At 37.2% G+C, this 19,203-nt stretch overlaps 1 protein-coding gene across 1 annotated transcript in view; it reads left to right on the top strand.

Moving 5' to 3' along the window:
* Positions 1–19,203, top strand: part of LOC136039561 (SH3 domain-containing kinase-binding protein 1-like) — a 124,951-nt gene that overhangs the window by 100,068 nt on the left and 5,680 nt on the right. The window lies entirely within an intron of this gene.

The raw sequence follows: 19,203 nt of genomic DNA, 5'->3' as shown, positions 1-19,203 counted from the left end.
ATTTTTCTAAGATTTCAGGGAAAGTAAATGGCGGCTTTTAGTTTTCTGGTATTTATCTGGATCGCTTATCCTGAAGCTCTACAACTTATGACAAGAGTGCCCAATCAATTCTAATTAGTTCGGCCACACAAAGTAAAAAAGTTTATAATGGACGGGATAGGCTGATTCTTGTTTATATCAAATCCCTTAAGATTCTATGAATAGTACGATTAGCACGAAAGGATATAATTTATCTGGATTATGAAAAATATCGGCCTTTCGAGTCAGGAACGAGATCGCTTAACGCCTTGAAAGTTTTAATAAGTTCCACTGTTCCTGAGATATTACAGATAAGTCCATTTGACAACCGTGTTGTATGAGTATAGTGTCTGGATTTAATTCAACACTCTTCTAAATGTTCTCTGAAATTTTCACCTCCTCATACCCTTAGGTATGAGGAAGGTATGAGGTATGAGGTATTAGGTATGAGGGAAATTTTCATACCAATTCTCATACCCTTAGGCTTTTTGAGACTCAGGGTAAAAAATACCACCCTCTTTCAATATAAAACATGAAACAATAAACAACTTGTATAATATACAGCCCTTCTTTCAGGGGCTATAGGGAGTCATTTCATCCCAATAAATATGCCCATTTGTTTACTATTTAGTTCCTTGTGTATTTTATTGACCTGTTAGACAAAACGAGTTTATTCTTCATTAAGCATTGATTTCTCAATACTTTGAAAGCAAAAACATGTTCTATTCAGCTTCACTTTTCGATAAGCGGTTGTTCATGGCTTTCTTTTCCGTTCTTATCAATTAGATAAGCTTTTTAATCGAAAACACTTTTTCTGTTAGTTCCCAGCTTTATTAGCCATTCTTTCTAGGGCAATGACTGCTAATGTGCAAAAATTTATAAAAATTCTTGGTTATACAGATTTGGGTTTGTCTATGAAAAAAACGTGTAAGACAGAAAACTATGAGCCATTCAGAAGCCAAATTGATTTTTTTCATTTAATAAAAGTATTGGATTGACTCTATTACGTTGTTTGCCCCTAGCAAATTTCCTTCAATAAAACTAGCCTGTTGTTTTGACTTGCTGATGTAAGAAGCTAGACTTATTTATGAAAAAGACATGAAAGTTAAGGCTATGTGGACTGTTCACAAGTCAATTTGATTGAGTCAATTTGTTCTATTTTGAGATATTTGAGTTTAAATAAGATTAATTAAAATGCTTTGAACTATCTGAATTAAATCGTTAGGACTAAAATAACTTAACTGTTCATTCTCTGAACTGTTCAGAATTTAAAGCGATCAACTTTGTTGTATTTTTTTTTTTGTAATTCGACTGTAAAAGCAATTAGTTCAAGTGCATTGATCTAACTGGTTCGAACTGTTGGGAACTAAAATAACTGGACTGTTCATTCTCTGAACTGTTTAAAAGTTAAAGCGATCAATTCTGTTTGTTTTACTTTTTCGTAATTCGACTGTAAAATCAATTAGTTGAAGTGCTTTGAACTACCTAGGCTGAACTGCTAAGAACTAAAACAGCTAAACCATTTATTTTTTGATTTGTTCAAAAGTTTAATCGATCAATTCTGTTAGTTTTTTTTGTATAATTCGACTTTAAAAACAATTAGTTGAAGTGCTTTGAACTACCTAGGCTGAACTGCTAAGAACTGAAACAGCTAAACTATTTGTTTTTTGATTTGTTCAAAAGTTTAATCGATCAATTCTGTTTGTTTTATTTTTTCGTATAATTCAACTGTAAAAACAGTTCGTTGAAGTGCTTTGAACTAACTGCACTGAACTGTTAGAAACTGAAAGAACTGAACTATTCATTTTCTGAACTGTTCAAATTTAAAATCGATTCGTTCTGTTTGTTTATTTTTTCGTAATTCGGCTGTAAAATTAGTTTGTTGAAGTGCTTTGAACTAACCAGACTGAACTGTTGTGAACTGAAACTGAACTGAACTTTTCATTCTCGGAATTGTGCAAAAGTCAAATTGATCAACTCTGTTATTTTTAATTTTTCGTAATTTGATTGTAAAAATAATTAGTTGAAGTGCTTTAGACTAACCACAATGAACTGTTGTGAACTGAAACTCAACTGAACTTTTCATTCTCTGAACTCTGCACAAGGCAAATTGATTAATTCCGTTTATTTTATTTTTTCGTAATTATTCAGATAATCTGAATTGTTCAGAAGCTAAGTCGATTAACTCTGTTTGTTTTATTTTTTCGTATAATTCGACCTTAAAACAATTAGTTGAAGTGCTTTGAACTAACCAGAGTGAACTATTGTGAACTGAAACTGAACTGAACTTTTCATTCTTGTCATTAATTGCGTCGGAAACAAATGATGGGTGTTCTGTCTTGAGGCTAAGTAAGGTAGCCTCAGCTTGTACATGCTTCATTTCTTTTTTTTTTTAATAGTTGCGTAGCACGACACGTAGAACTTGCCGGTTTTTTTTTGGAAAAGAAACACAGCATTAGCATGTATACATGGTGTATTTTCAAACAGTTCGTGGTAACGAACTGTAGTAAGGAGCGATCCGGCTCAATAGTAACCAAAACTCTAAAAAATTGAATTTTGATATCAATAGCTACATCAAAAGAATCGCATTTTAATGCTGATTTTAAATATATAAGTTTCATCAAGTTTAGTCTTAGCCATCAAAAGTTACGAGCCTGAGAAAATTTGCCTTATTTAGGAAAATAGGGGGAAACACCCCCTAAAAGTCATAGGATCTTAACGAAAATGACACCATCAGATTCAGCGTATCAGAGAACCCTACTGTAGAAGTTTCAAGCTCCTATCTATAAAAATGTGGAATTTTGCATTTTTTGCCCGAAGACAAATCACGGGTGCGTGTTTATTTGTTTGTTTTTTTTTTTTTTTTTTCCCCAGGGGTCATCGTATCGACCAAGTGGTCCTAGAATGTCGCAAGAGGGCTCATTCTAACGGAAATGAAAAGTTCTAGTGCCCTTTTTAAGTGACCAAAAAAATTGGAGGGCATCTAGGCCCCCTCCCACGCTCATTTTTTTCCCAAAGTCAACGGATCAAAATTTTGAGATAGCCATTTTGTTTAGCATAGTCGAAAATCATAATAACTATGTTTTTGGGGATGACTTGCTCCCCCACAGCCCCTGGGGGAGGGGTTGCAAGTTACAAACTTCAACCAGTGTTTACATATAATAATGGTTATTGGAAAGTGTACAGACGTTTTCAGGGTTTTTTTTTTGGTTTTGGGGGTAGGGTTGAGGGAGGGGGCTATATGGGAGGATCTTTCCTTGGAGAAATATGCCATGGGGGAAAAAAATTCAATGAAAAGGGCGCAGGACGAATCTGGTCACGTTAGAAAAAAATGTCAAATTAAGAGCTTAATATACAATGCTGGGTGTTCGGAGCCTCTCTATTATGGAGTATAATTTGAAAATAACACAACTATACGAGCGATAAAACATATATACCACAACCATAACTCAACTAACGAAAGAACTGCTAAGAGATAACACAACTATAAAGCGAAAACAGGTGAAAACTAACGGGAAAATAAACGAACTAAGAGGTGGAAGGGGCCCAGAGAAAAAATATAATCCTTTTTCAATTTTGAGCCTAACTTCCGCAAAGGAGTAATAATGTCAGAAGCCCCGAAATACCGAATTATTTTCTTTTCAAACAGTTCGTGGTAAGGAACTGTAGTAAGGGGCGACCTGGCTCAATAGTAAACGAAACTCTAAAAAACGGAATTTTGATGCTAAAAGATACATCAAAAGATTCGAATTTTTACGCTGATTCCAAATATTAAGTTTCAATTAATTTAGTCTTTGTCATCAAAAGTTACGAGCCTGAGAAAATTTGCCCTATTTTGGAAAAAAGGGGGAAACATCCATTAAAAGTCACAGAATCTTAACGAAAATCACACTATCGCATTCGGTATATCAGAGAACTCTATAGCAAAAATTTCAAGCTCCTATCTAAAAAATGTGGAATTTTGTATTTTTTGCCAGAAGACAAATCACGGGTGCGTGTTTATTTATTTGTTTTTTTTTCCCAGGGGTCATCTTATCGACCAAGTGGTCCTTGGATGTCGCGAGAGGGCTCATTCTAACGGAAATGAAAAGTTCTAGTGCCCTTTTTAAGTGACCAAAAAAATTGGAGGGCAAATAGGCCCCCTCCCATGCTCATTTTTTTCCAAAAGTCAACAGATTAAAATTTTAAGATAGCCATTTTGTTCAGCATAGTCGAAAACCATAATAACTATGTCTCTGGGAATGACTTACTCCCCCACAATCCCTGAGGGAGGGGCTGCAAGTTACAAACTTTGACCAGTGTTTACATATAGTAATGGTTATTGGGAAGTGTACAGGTGTTTTCATGGGGATTTTTTGGTTTGGGGGGTGGGGTTGATCGGAGAGGGCTTGTGGGAGGATCTTTCCTTTGAGGAATATGTCACGGGGAAGAAAAATTCAATGAAAAGGGCGCAGGATTTTCTAGCATTACTATAAAAAAAAAACAATGAAAAAATAAACATGAAAACGTTTTTTCAAATGAAAGTAAGGAATAGCATTGAAATTTAAAACGAACAGAGATTATTACGCATATGAGGGGTTCTAAAAATACTTTAGCATAAAGAGCGAGGTATTTAGGAGGAGATAGATACCTCGCTCTTGATGCTAAAATAATTTTAGTGATTTCAACTATTTATTCTACGGCCTTTTTGATTCAGGGGTCATTCTTAAAGAATTGGGACAAAACTTACGATTTAGTGTAAAGAGCGAGGTATTAACGAGGGTACAAACCCTCTCGTGCACATAATAAAAATAAAAGAATATAAAAGTTAGTTACGTAAGTTAATTCTTAAGTTACGTATATTTTTTACTAATAAAAACGTTCGTTGAATATTAAAAGTTCTAGTAGCCTTTTTAAGTAACTGAAAAATTGGAGGGCAGCTAGGCCTCCTTCCCCACCCCTTATTTCTCAAAATCGTCTGATCAAAACTAAGAGAAAGCCATTTAGCCAAAAAAAAATTAATACACTAATTTCATTTCAATAATTTATGTGCGGAGAGCCAAAATCAAACATGAATTAATTCAAAAACGTTCAAAAATTAAATAAAAAAAACTAGTTTTTTTTAACTGAAAGTAAGGAGCGACATTAAAACTTAAAACGAACAGAAATTACTCCGTATATGAAATGGGTTGTCCCCTCCGCAGTCCCACGCTCTTTACGCTAAAGTTTTTAATTGTTTTAAAAAGTAGAATTGTGGCAAAGAGTCAAACTTTAGCGTAAAGAGCGAGGGACTGCGGAGGGGACAACCCATTTCATATACGGAGTAATTTCTGTTCGTTTTAAGTTTTAATGTCGCTACTTAATTTCAGTTAAAAAAAACTAGTTTTTTTTATTTAATAACAGTAAAAAACCGCGTGTTTATAGAACATTTTCAAGTAATGTATCATATTTTATTTATTTTTTTACTTTCTAAGAAAAAATTCTTCTTAGGTCATGCTATAAGTGGTATCCCCTCAACAATTTCAAAGGCGGCCATAGCGGGTAATTCTAAAAATACTAGCCCCCCAAGACGCTGTTACGCCCACCTGCGCAACACTAAAGCGCATCTGTAACGGTATAGCAACCTGTACGCCACGTACCATAGGAAATTTTTTATGGCAGCCATAAGAAGGTTTTTAAAGGCATCCATAGGAAGGTTTTTAAAGGCAGCCATGGGAATGTTTTTTAAAGAGCCCCCCACACGCCTCACATTATTTGAAGCAATATCACACACGACTCTCTCATATGAAGAATCACTTTCTGTAACAGTCAAAGAAAAATCAGTAGGTTTATAATCATAGTAGTCGGTATCGTCACAGCGATGTCATAAAAGCCAGACTCTTATTATTCCAGCAATTGAAGCGTAGACCAGGTACTTCCTCCCAAAACAATTTAAAACCACGACGATACCACTCTCTTAAAAATAAACTGAAATCATGTTTAGGGTTGTTTGCAATCATGCCAGGGTAAGTATTTCCCCATTGATCACATTTACCATAGTGAAAATTGGAGCATTTGAAACTTCTAGTGTGGGAATCACAAACTTTTTCAAGACAGGAGTTACAGTCTTTAATTTGAACAGCATATCTTCTATGCAATTTACATGGATTGCATAATCTACATTTTCGTCATAGTCATCAATAATAGTACAATTCTCACAGGATGACCAGCTACTCAATGTATGCAAACATAGTGGACACATGTAATACATATTCAATGTTAACTGTTTCAGTGCTAAATAGAAACTGACTCACGATCAATAAAATGAATGTTCTTTTCTATCACTTCTTGCCTATCCCGATCGCTTATTGGGTCACTAGAGAAATGGGAAGAGTAACTGAAACTCTGGGTAATCTTCAAACAGATGCGGAGTGTCAGTTTGTTTTGTCTCGCTTAATGCATCAATAAATTGATTAAGCACCTAAGCCCCGTCGCTCTTGAAATTAAATTATATTTACACAGTTCCTATAAACCCTCGTACCGAAATTTTCTTTTACATTGTTTGTAGGCACCTCCTTGCAGAACTTTTTGATATCCTCATTTTGCGTTTGCACACAGTACACCCTCGAACCTGCAAGCAAACCGTTGATATTAAGTCGCTCCGCGTCTCAGATTTTAAAATAGCAACTTAGTTTTGGCCTGGCGTCCTACTAGCTCCGGGTAAATAGACTCGTACCAGTTGGTCTAATCCGTTCGAGAGCTAACGTGCTTACCATTCTCCCATAGATTATCTCTTTTAATTTTTGGCCCTCCCACGGCCACTGGGGCTTACACACATTTTGATAAAATTCCATCATGAGTTTCTTGGAAATTTCTAATATGACAGTGCCAGCTGCAATGTTTTATTTAAAATTACACTTCTTTCGTTTCTGTGTAAAAGGATCATATTGGAGTCTATGACCATGAACAATCAGAAATTCGGATCTGCAATGATTTTGGCAAATTCTTTCGGGTTCGTTACAACGTCATAACGCCTCTTATTGTGCACACTCTCGCACATCTTCCACATTACCGAAGTCTGAATTTAACACGAGTTTAAAGATTTCTTTTTCTACCTTAGTTTTTTGCCCCAGATCGTTTACTGATAAAGGTGTCAATAAACGTCTTCATATATGGCTTTTGATCCAATAGGAGGGCTGTATGAATCTTTATGACTTTGAAACCGTTGGCCATCATCCACCGCAAAAGGACGTTATGTACGACAATATTCTGTTTCTGATGAAGGTTGGCAATAAGCTTTTTGTTTTGAAGGTATCCAGTGCATACCCCCATCCTCTACCAAAAATAGATTATAGGGACTCAATGAACCCCTAGGTACTGGTCTGTTTATGCACGGGAAAACAAAATCCATTACCGAGTCATGAGGTTCCAAAGGTATTTCACCATCAATTTCGAGAAACCATCCTTGTGGTTCATTCTCCTCAAAAGTATAAATATCGGGAAAATTTGGAGCACAAGGATTGTCCAGCAATTTGTAATTCCCACGCGGCATAGAAAAGTGAGACATTACCAACAGATAAAGGGAGTTCATATCAAGAAAATCGCCTTCGACTTTTCACCTTTGTTTTGTCCAGTCGGATTGGTTTACAGGATATGATCCCCGTGAAAATCATACTCTCCCCGCATGGATCTCTCTACGAATAAGTGCTGATCCACGTCGATGATCAGACCTATTTTAACTTTACTGATTTTGACAATTAAATTTATCATCAGATGACAAATCCCTCGTAAATTTTGTCCATGTTTTTACCGACAATATTCAACAGCATTTATGCATCACTTGCCAGGTACTTTTTACAATATTTCTCCCCATTTTTACATCCTCCCTTGGCCCAAACTTGTTTAGCAAATTTATAGTCGGCAGTGGTGCATTGGCGATCGTGAAGTGAAACATAAAACGCTTCAATGGATGGCAATTTTTCCTCACATAGCGTCGAGGTGGAGTTGAAGTACTCATACAGGTACATGTCCTTAAACGTTAACAAATCATACATTTTACCATCTTGAAAGTGCTGTTTCTGGAGGGGGATACCATTAAAATCGTTGCTTTTTTGTACTTGAATTGAAACCATTCTCTATTTGACTTCTAAGATGAGCAACTTCTCAGATGATTTGGGTATGATGTTATATGAAAAAAACCCGTTCACATTTCTGAAAACGTCCCAATGCTGGTTATAGGAATTTCAAATCATATTTGGGATTGTGAATGTAAACCGGTAAAAATATTGCTACATAACGTTCAAATTACAACATTTATGTGCCAGTCCACGAAGGTTACTCCCCTCTCCCCCCGATAAAAAAGGATTGCTTAAATGTTCACAGTCACAGAATGACATTTCCCCACTACCCTCAACAATTTTTCTTACAAACCCAACACATATCTTTATTTTTAATTGCCAACTCGTCCTCTGGTGATAGAGTAATTGGATCGTTTATGTTGCGCAGCCGTAAAATTGACTTATTAGCTGTTTTAATAAGTGCAACCACTTCTGGTCCTATACAATTTTACCCAATGTCTCAAATACCTTTTCCAATTGCATGGTTTTACTCGAGTTTGCCCATAAGATAATGCAATTGCCCTCTCATTTGCCCTCTCAAAAATATCTATCCCCTTAAGTTTTACAGGATATTGCCCCTTTAAACGGTTGAAATCTACTCTAGGAAACTCTGCCCCCTCCCCACCCCTATTAACTGCTCAATGATCCAAATGTGTCTTACTAGCATCATCTCTCCTGCGACAAGGGCTGAATATTTGAAGCACTCTGAGCCCGTATCGAAACGAAACCGTTGTACACCTCTAATGTCCATTAGATATACATTATATTTTATAAAACTACCTATCCCCCTCCTGCGTCTTAAAACAAATTCTTTTTTTAAATTTTGTGATATTAACTTCTAAATTTTTCCTAAGTAAAACTATTGACCCGCTTTCATTTTCGTTATGACTTTCCACCCTATTAAAAATACTACCCACCTACTCCGAAAAAAAAACCTCAAAACTGTGTAAGTCCGGGTGAACCGTCTTTATATTTGTTTGTAGGTAATGAGAGTACACCTCACCCGACTTTTCATTCAAAAAATCTTTTTTGCGATAGATGTTTTCACACTTTGTCGCCCTTCCGCCTTCCAAATTTGTCGTCCAAGAAGTGCCCAAATTTTACTGACATAGGAGTGTGCTATGTCTACTGGATACTACCACTTGTAAGAGTTTGAAGGAGTCTGCAAAATCAGCTCTAAAAATATAAATATTGCGCAAAGCAGTATCAGCTAAATAATATTCCGGTAAGACAGAGGTGAGTTGGCATCACTTTGTCCAGGTTCCCCATTATCACCGTCACTTTGAGGGGCGGGTACTTAATCTTTTAGTACCCTCTACCTCGCTTGATGGCCCTTGATTTAATAGGTTGTCTAAGAATTCCGCATCGAGGTCAAGATCCTTCATTATTTTCGTCATTATACCTCACTGAGACACTTTTGATTTCATCCTGTGAAGGAATTTATATTAGGCGGAAAGAAAATATATTATACGTAAGAGTGAGCATTCAGAGTTAGAAGGAACTCACTAGTACTTAATGGTTTACTGACCGGAAATTATTTCATAAATGGACCCAAAGTGGGTTTTGGGATTTATTGAGACCACTCTACCAGTTAAGAATTCAAGAGTCTGAAAGTATATCATACATGGACCTGCAAAGTCACCCATCGGGTTAGTAGCTCCCACACTACCAGTTTAGTATTTAAGAGCAGATATTACCACATACATATGGGGTAGAGTGCGTCTTCTTTACGTTTTGAGTATTATTGTGTTCTAAAGGGCCTTATACGGTTACTGAGGGTGAGGTTGTGTCCGTTGGTGCTGCTCCAAAGAGCTTGGTGAGCAGATTGCCAATTAAGTGGTCGAAATCATCATTTTTGGGGACCTGGAAAGAACGAAAAATTCTTATTCCCTTGAAGCATTTATGATTTTAAGGTGTGAAAAGAGTATGTTATTAATCAAAGGGTCAATGGCTCCTCATATTCCTCTTCTTAGAGGCAACAGTAAAGCGCTAAGTTTTCAAAATTAGAAACGGGAAGATTCTAGTTATATTTCTCTTTTTATTAACCCGAAATTATGTCTTATTTTTCGCCATTTCTCTCTTAGGAGGCTGAGGGGTCTTCCCTTAAAACCATCGACAGGGGCCCTATACTAAACTAAAAGGAATGCGTTATTTTTTAAAGATATATCTTTTAAGGGTAGTATCAGTGTTGTAATAGCCAGAGAAGTTTATCTCGCATACAAATTTAGTTTTTAGCGTTAAATTAATGCGAAAAGCCCCTCAGAGTCTTTATTGGTTTGGAAAGAATGGATTATTTTTAGGATATGGCAATATCAAACAAACACAACCTAGAAACAGTAGGGAAATTTTCTCAAGACAGTGGAATTCAATTCAATGAATATTTCGGCCCTGTGTCCAAAGGCCGCCTTTAGCACAACACCAGAAATATGTATATATATATATATATATTATTTATTTATTTATTTATATATATTTATACATATATATATATATATATATATATATATATATATATATATATATATATATATATATATATATGTGTGTGTGTATATATATATATATATATATATATATATATATATATATATATATATATATATATATATATATATATATATATATGTATATATATATATATATATAGCTTTTTAAAACAGTCCTAGCTTCCTTACTTCAACGAAATCCAACCAGGACTCTATTTACGATAGAGCAATACCATTAAACCCCCCTCTCGGAGGTCGCGAACAAGACTCCGTCATCCTAGTTATTTCTCCCTTTATCTGAACAAGAATATACATTAGCTAGAAAAATGACAATTTTTTACTGGAAATAAATAAGCACTATGAAGAAATATCAGTAATTCTACTTACATTAAGGTCAGCAGCTCCATCTTGAAGGTCCCGATGGGCAGACACCTCTACTGCCATGGGGAACGGGTCGTTAAGCTCCGGCGACTTTACCACCCTGCTTGTGGAGGGCAGAAAGGCCATTATTCCCTCCACGGGGGTTTCGAGCTGAAGGGGGCGCATTCTCGTCTTCCGCATTCTGACCGCTTTGTGTGGTTGGACCAGCTCCTATCCTCACCCTCTTTGGGGAGGAAGCTCCTCCTGGATGGGGTTTTGTTGTAATAGAAAAATAAATTTTTAGTTTTCCATGAAGCGAAAAATATATCTTATTTTATCATTTATTGAAATTATTTTTTATAAAAAGGACTTATATGGTTAAAAATCGTCTTAGCCTTCAGAAATAACCTTATTGCTCCTCCTACCCACGTTAGCGTGGTCCAAAAAATGCCATAATGATATGGAATTATCGAGGGCAAATGATGCGCAACCCTTTTGCTCTAAGAAGAATTTAAACTGTATTAGGGTTTAAAGGGAACATTCTGAAGGGGGTTATTTAACAGAAAAATTTGAATTAACGAATATCACAGACCCCAAGTATTTTCTTTCGCGTTTTTATTCTCTTTATAATAAGCGATATTAAAAGAAAACAGTCTATTTTGAATTTGAGCTATAAAAATTTTATGCATCGCTGTTTAAATGTAATAAGCTAAACTTTCTGAAAAAACATTAAATTCAAATTTAATAAATTACCTCCCTTTGCCCTCATACCCCTTTTATCTGCTTACTTTCTCCCTTCTTTATCAATGTCAGAGACCTATAGTCACACTGCTCTCCAGCTTAAATTATCAACTTTATATGTAAGTATTTAAGCTTAGGAGGAGTTTTCACAATCCGTGGTGATAAACATGAAAATTATGAAAGGTAAAAAAAAGGTTTTAAATTTTTTGTGAGGGTAAAGTGCCTCAATTCGTGCTTATTTCCTTAAGTCCGTGATTAAGTTAACTGATGGAACTCGAAAATCCGACGTTAAAATTGAAAATTTATATTTAAAAAGTACTCAAGTATTCATTGGCGGAAGTTTTTTGCCAGAAAAAATCGTTTCAGATTGCCGATAACCCCCCTAAAGACCATATTGACAATACAAGACTGTTGGGAATTCTGTTCTAGTATCCGTTTTTATGCCCCTTAGGGGCTATAGAAACTTCCTTAGTTCCCGTTAGAATAGTAGTGGATGACGTAACGCTTCTTTTTCCTGGAACTAGCGGTACACCCTATATTTGTCAACAGGACTGTGTTTCTGGGAAAATCAATATATGTCTAGACTCTCTTACGGTTCAGCTCATAGAAAATGGCGACAAAACCCTTTGTCTGCTGACACGAAATGGCTGTAAACCATGAAAATATTGGGTTCTGATCAATTTGGACCATGTCTCTACTTGAGGGACCCTGAAGATTTTTTAAGAAACACCTTTTTATTCTACGCGAATTGACGGTCCTGTGTCAATTCTAAATTCTTGGTTAAACCCTGCTTTAGACCATAGGTAGGCGTGCCTTCTTTACCTCTCATTCCATGCAATCTAATGGTCATATGTCAATTTTTAATTCTTGGTCAACTGACCTGAGACTCTAGGCGGGCGTGCCTTGCTAAAAGATAACAAACAAGTATTGGTACAATAAATGGGGCATACTTACTCCCGCCCTTTATCCTTGCCATTTAACCAAACACTTGGTAAACTATTGATTCTATAATATTAGCTCTATGACAATCTACCTTAGTTCGTTTGCCCTAGGAATGACGGATGTAGACGGATAATAAATAGACTTATCTATTAACAAATGAACTAACATCATTTTTATACAATCCTAATAAGGGGGGCTATTCCAGCTTTGTCTTTCTCTCAATGAGACTATAATTAGCCACGGCTTGATTCAAACAACTATTTGATTTTAATTCAAAATAGGCAACAACCTAACCCTCTTACATAAAAACCAAAAAATCACGATTTGACGGGCCCTGTAGGTTTCTCCCACAACCCTCAGGGTTATTATTCATAACATCCAAAGATATTCTGATTTGGTGGGGTCTCGTAGGTTTTTTGAAGAATCAGAGAAAGTATAACATAACAATAACGGAAATCTTGATTGGGCGGGGACTCTTTACAAAACCTTTCTATGGCTGCCTTTGAAAACCTTGCAATGGCTGCCTTTAAAAACCTTCCCATGGCTGCCTTTAAAAACCTTTCCATGGTACGTAATAAGTGTGCTATGCCGTTACAAGTGCTCCATAGTATTGCGCGGGTGCGCGTAATAACGTCTTGAGGGGCTAGTAGCTTTAGGTTATGGCTGCTTTTAAAATTGTTGAGGAAATACTACTACTATTCTAAAAAGTTGGAGATTGCTAGCGTATGCTTTATGATGAAAATTGAAAACCAAAGTGCTGCTCCTGCCAACGCTTTTCAGCGGTCAAACGCTTCATGTTCCCCTAGCATTGTAAATCTAATTGACGTTTTAATACAACTACTCTGACTACCTGACCCAAACCCATGAATGGTATACGATGTTGCGACAAACGTCGCTATACGACTTTCAGTTTGATTGTCTTTCTTGTTATCTTTATATAAACCTTTTCTCTGATCTCATATGGGCTTCAGGCATTTAGCGATCACATCAGTAACGTGAGACTAGACTTAATTCTCGTCTTTATTGGCATTATTTACCCTGCCAGCAGCATTTTTATGGCATTTGGTATTAACCAAGTGACATATAGAAATCGCAAATTCTGTCGGTCTGTCTGTCGGTCCCGGTTTTGCTACTTTAGGCATTTCCAGGTAAGCTAGGACGATGAAATTTGGCAAGCTTATTAGGGACCGGACCAGATTATATTAGAAATAGTCGTTTTCCCGATTTGACCATTTGGGACGGAGTGGGGGCCGGTTAATTCGGAAAAATAGAAAAAATGAAGTATTTTTAACTTATGAGCGGGTGATGGGATCTTAATGAAATTTAATGTTCGGAATGATATTATGTCTCAGAGCTCTTTTTTAAATCCTGACCAGGTCTGGTGACATTGGGGGGAATTGGAGGGGGGAAACCTAAGATCTTGGAAAACACTTAGAGTGGAGGGATCGGGATGAAACTTAATGGGAAAAATAATCATTAGTCCTAGATGAATGATTGACATAACCGGAACGGATCCGCCCTCTTTGGGGTAGTTGGGGGGGGGGTTAATTCTGAAAAATTAGAAAAAATAAGGTATTTTTAACTTACGAACAGGCGATCGGATCTCAATGAAATTCGATATTTAGAAGAATATCGTGTCTCAGAGGTCTTATTTTAAATCCCGAACAGATCTGGTGACATGGGGGGGGGGGGGGGGTTGGAGGGGGAAACCTAAAACTTGGAAAACACTTAGAGTGGAGTGATCGGGATGAAACCTGGTGGGAAAAATAAGCACAAGTCCTAGATACATGATTGACATAACCGGAACGGATCCGCTCTCTTTGGGGTATTTGGGGGGGGGGTTAATTCTGAAATATTAGAAAAAATGAGGTATTTTTAACTTACGAATGGGTAATCGGATCTCAATGAAATTTGATATTTAGAAGGATATCGTGTCTCAGAGCTTTTATTTTAAATCCCGACCGGATCTGGTGACATCGGAGGGGGGAGTTTAGAGGGGGAAACATAAAACTTTGAAAACACTTAGAGTGGAGGGATCGGGATGAATCTTGGTCGGAAAAATAAGCACAAGTCCTAGATACATTATTAACATAACCGGAACGAATCCGCTCTCTTTGGGGTAGTTGGGAGGAGGGAGGGTTAATTCTGAAAAATTAGAAAAAATTAGGTATTTTTAACTTACGAACGGGTGATCAGATCTCAATGAAATTTGATATTTAGAAGGATATCGTGTCTCAGAGCTCTTATTTTTAATCTCAAAAAGATCTGGTGAGATTGGGGGAAGTTGGGAGGGGGAACCTAAAATCATGGAAAACGCTTAGATTGGAGGGATCGGGATGAAACTTGGCGGGACAAATTAGCAGAAGTCTTAGATACGTGATTTATTGGGGATCCTCTCCCCAATATAGTGGATCCGCTCTATTGGGGGGGGGGGTAATTCTGAAAAATTAGAAAAAATGACGTATTTTTAACTTACGAAGGAGTGATCGGATTTTAATGAAACTTCAGATTTGGAAGTACCTTGTAACTCAGGTCTCTTATTTTAAATCTCAACCGGATCCAGCATAATTGGGGGGGGCAGTTGGGGGGACCGGAAATCTTGGAAAATACTTAAAGCGGTGAGATCAGGATGAAACTGGATGGGAAGAATAAAAACCAGTCTAAGACACGTGACTGACATAATCGGACCGGATCTGCTCTCTTTGGTGGATTTGGGGGGGGGGGGGGTAATTTTGAAAATTGAGGTATTTGTAACTTACGTAAGGATGACCAGATCTTAATGAAATTTGATATTTAGAAGGGTCTTGCGCTTTAAAGCTCTAATTTTAAATTCAGACCAGATCCTGTTACATTGGGGATAGTTGGAGGGGAAAACCGGAATTCTTGGAAAACGTGAAAATTGGGGTATTTTTATTTTTCGAATAGGTGATTGGATCTTAATGAAATTTGATATTTAGAAGGAATTTATGTCTCAGAGCTCTTATTTCAAATCCCGATCAGATCTTTTGACATTGGGGGGAGTTGGAGGGGGAAATCTTGGAAAATACTTGGAGTGGAGGAATCGGGATGAAGCTTGGTGGATAGAATAAGCAAATGTCCTTGATACGTGATTGACGGAACCGTACTGGATTCGCTCTCTTTGGTGGAGTTGGGGGGAGGGGTTCCGTGATTTGGCAAGTTTGGTGCTTCTGGACGTGCTAGGACGATGAAAATTGGTAGGCGTGTCAGGGAGCTGCACAAATTGACCTGATAAAGTCGTTTTTCCAGATTCGACTATCTGGGGGCTAAAGGGAGAGGAAAAATTAGAAAAAAATAAGTATCTATAACATACGAGTGGGTGATCGGATCTTAATGAATTTTGATATTTAGAAGGACATCGTGACTCAGAGCTTTATTTTAAATCCTGACCGGCATTGAGCCTCTTATTTTCCTTTTAAATCAATCTATTGATTCATAAAATTTTTCTAGAGCTCATACCATATGATCTCTTGGCTCTTAGCTCTTCTTGCCTCGTCACAAGTTATGAGCTCTTAGCTCTTTTTTGTTGAAAGATCATTTTTGAACCGGTGGCTATGATTTAGAGTCAATATAACTGGACAGCCTTCGAATCTTTTGATGGCTATGATTAGCTATTCAGTTGAAGCCGGCCCGGCTGATGACAGGGTGAATGATGTCAATCAAGACGATGCTTTAGGCTTTTGAGAGGGAGATACATTTGAAAGGTCGTAAAAAGTTTTCGAAAAAGAAAAAAACATTTAAGTCATCTCGATTGCATTTTGTTTCCTCACTAGTGCAATGCTCCCATGAATACCTTATAATTGAAATTATTTAAAGATTATTGAGTTTGTTTAAACCATTGAAATACAGTGCTCAGCGATAATGCAGCATGTTAGAAACTCCTTCCCCAATTTCTTGCGTAACATTTGAAATTCATTTGTACTTTTTTTTGGGGGGGAGTAGAATTATATTATTATGCAAGGCCGTTTCCAGGGGGAGGGTTAGGTGGTTTGAACCCCATGAAATGTTTGTCACACTTGTAAAAATGTATCAAAAATGAATATAACAAATTTGCGACACTTTTTTAAGCTTTTGTAATCCCCCCTCCCCCCCGAAAAAACCTCTCCCCCGGACAAAGTCATGGATATGGGCTTTGTATATTAGTAGTAAACAAGCAGAAAAGGCTAGGAGGTTTAGAATTGGCTAATAGAATAATTGGGTAAAAAGAGAATGGATTCTGCATGAATCGTAATTTATTTATTTTTTGTTTTTTATCATCTCTTTGGTTCTATCTCAATGAGATACGGGAAAAACTCCTTTCGCGCCTAATTAAGCCTAAGATCCTTCCTGATTACCAATGAGATTCCAAGAAATGACGAAGCAACACAAAGTCTAGGAAAGGAAAATTGCTGATTTGCCCCTATCATTTATACGACAAAAAAAAAATATTTAAATAGTCTGCTCGTTTTCTTGTTCAAAGATCTCTTCAGAGGTATATTGTGAGGAAGATAAGATTGGGATCTTTGCAATACTCTTATGGTATCCTTTATTTGAGCAAGAAAGTATTTGTTTAATTAGTGAAGTGGAAAAAGATGTACCAGATATGTGCAGAAACCTTTCTTTAAATTGAAAAGGGAGAACTTCTATTTTTGTAATTCCACACGGTAAACAGAAAAAAAAATAAACTAACTCAGGTTCACTGGCGGATCCAGAAGGCCTGGGGGGCCTTGGCCCCCCTCCAAGGTCTTTTCTGGTACCTTCTTTCCCTGTTTTTATGGCACTTGAAATTAACCAAATGACATATAGCGATGGCAAATTCTGTCGGTCTGTCCCGGTTTTGCTACTTTAGGCACTTCCAGGTAAGCTAGGACGATGAAATTTGGCAGGCGTATCAGGGACCGGACTAGATTAAATTAGAAATAGTCGTTTTCCCGATTTGACCATCTTGGGGGAGTGAGGGGCCAGTTAATTCGAAAAAAATAGAAAAAATGAAGTATTTTTAACTTACGAAGGAGAGATCGGATCGTAATGAAGTTTGAAGTTTGGAAGGATATCGTGTCTGAGAGCTCTTATTTTAAATCCCGACTGGATCCGGTGACATTGGGTGGAATTGATGGGGGGACCTAAAATCTTGGAAAACGCTTAGAGTGGAGGGATCGGGATAAAACTTGGCGGGGAAAATAAGCACAAGTACTAGATACGTAATTGACATAACCGGAACGGATCCGCTGTCTTTGGGGAGTGGGAGGGGGGGTTAATTCTGAACAAATTAGAAAAATGAGGTATTTTTAACTTACTAAGGAGTGATCGGATCTTAATGAAATTTGAAGTTTGGAAGGATATTGTGTCTCAGAGCTTTTATTTTAAATCCCGACTGGATCTGGTGACATTGGGGGGAATTGAGGGGGGAACCTAAAATCTTGGAAAACGCTTAGAGTGGAGGGATTGGGATGAAACTTGGGGGGAATAAGCACAAGTCCTAGATACGTGATTGACATAACCGGGACGGATCCGCTATCTATGGGGGAGTGGGGGAGGGGAGGGTTAATTCTAAAAAAAAGAGATATTTTTAACTTACGAAGGAGTGATCGGATCCTAATGAAATTTGAAGTTTGGAAGGCTATTGTGTCTCAGAGCTCTTATTTTAAATCCCGACTGGATCCGATTGAGGGGGAACCTAAAATCTTGGAAAACGCTTAGAGTTGAGGAATCGGGATGAAACTTGGTGGGAAAAATAAGCACAAGTCCTAGTTACGTGATTGACATAAACGGGATGGATCTGCTCTCTTTGGGAGAATAGGGGGGAGGGTTAACTCTGAAAAATTAGAAAAATGAGGTATTTTTAACTTACGAAGGAGTGATCGGATCTTAATGAAATTTTATTTTTGGAAGGATATCATGTCTCAGAGCTCTTATATTAAATTTCAACCTTATCTGGTGAAAGGGATGTTGGGGAGGGGGCGGAACCTAAACTCTTGGAAAATGCTTAAAGTGGAGGAATCGGGATGAAACTTGGTGGAAAATAAGCAAAAGTCCTAGATACGGGATTGACATAGCCGGAACGGATCTGTTCTCTTTGGGGGAGTTGGGGAGGAGGGGTTAATTCTATAAATTTAAAAAAATGAGGTATTTTTAACTTGTGAAAGAGTGACCGTACCTTAATCAAATTTCCTGTTTAGAAGGACCTCGAAACTCAGATCTCTTATTTTTTTTTGTCCCGACCGGGTCCAGTGTCATTGAGGGGGGGGGGCCGAAAATCTTGGAAAACGCTTGAAGCGGAGAGATCAGGATGAAACTTGGCTGAAAGAATAAGCACAAGTCCAAGATAAGTGACTGACATAACCGGACCGGATCTGGTCTCTTTGGTGGAGTCAGAAGAAAAAATGAGGTATTTGTTACTTACAAATTAGTTGAAAAAAGGAGAATCTTCCATTTTCCAAGAAAATTCAGATTTTTCCTCCAGAAAAAGTCAAACAACATCATAATTCTCGCTCTTTGACTAGATCTGAAAGCAGTAGAAGATCATGTCCTTTTTGTGTTAACCAGGGTCGTATCCAAGATTTTGTTGGGGGGTTACGAAAGGG

The sequence above is a fragment of the Artemia franciscana genome, chromosome 19, assembly GCF_032884065.1.
Source record: "Artemia franciscana chromosome 19, ASM3288406v1, whole genome shotgun sequence".
Classification (NCBI taxonomy): domain Eukaryota; kingdom Metazoa; phylum Arthropoda; class Branchiopoda; order Anostraca; family Artemiidae; genus Artemia; species Artemia franciscana.
This window is presented reverse-complemented; position numbering and strand designations above follow the sequence as displayed.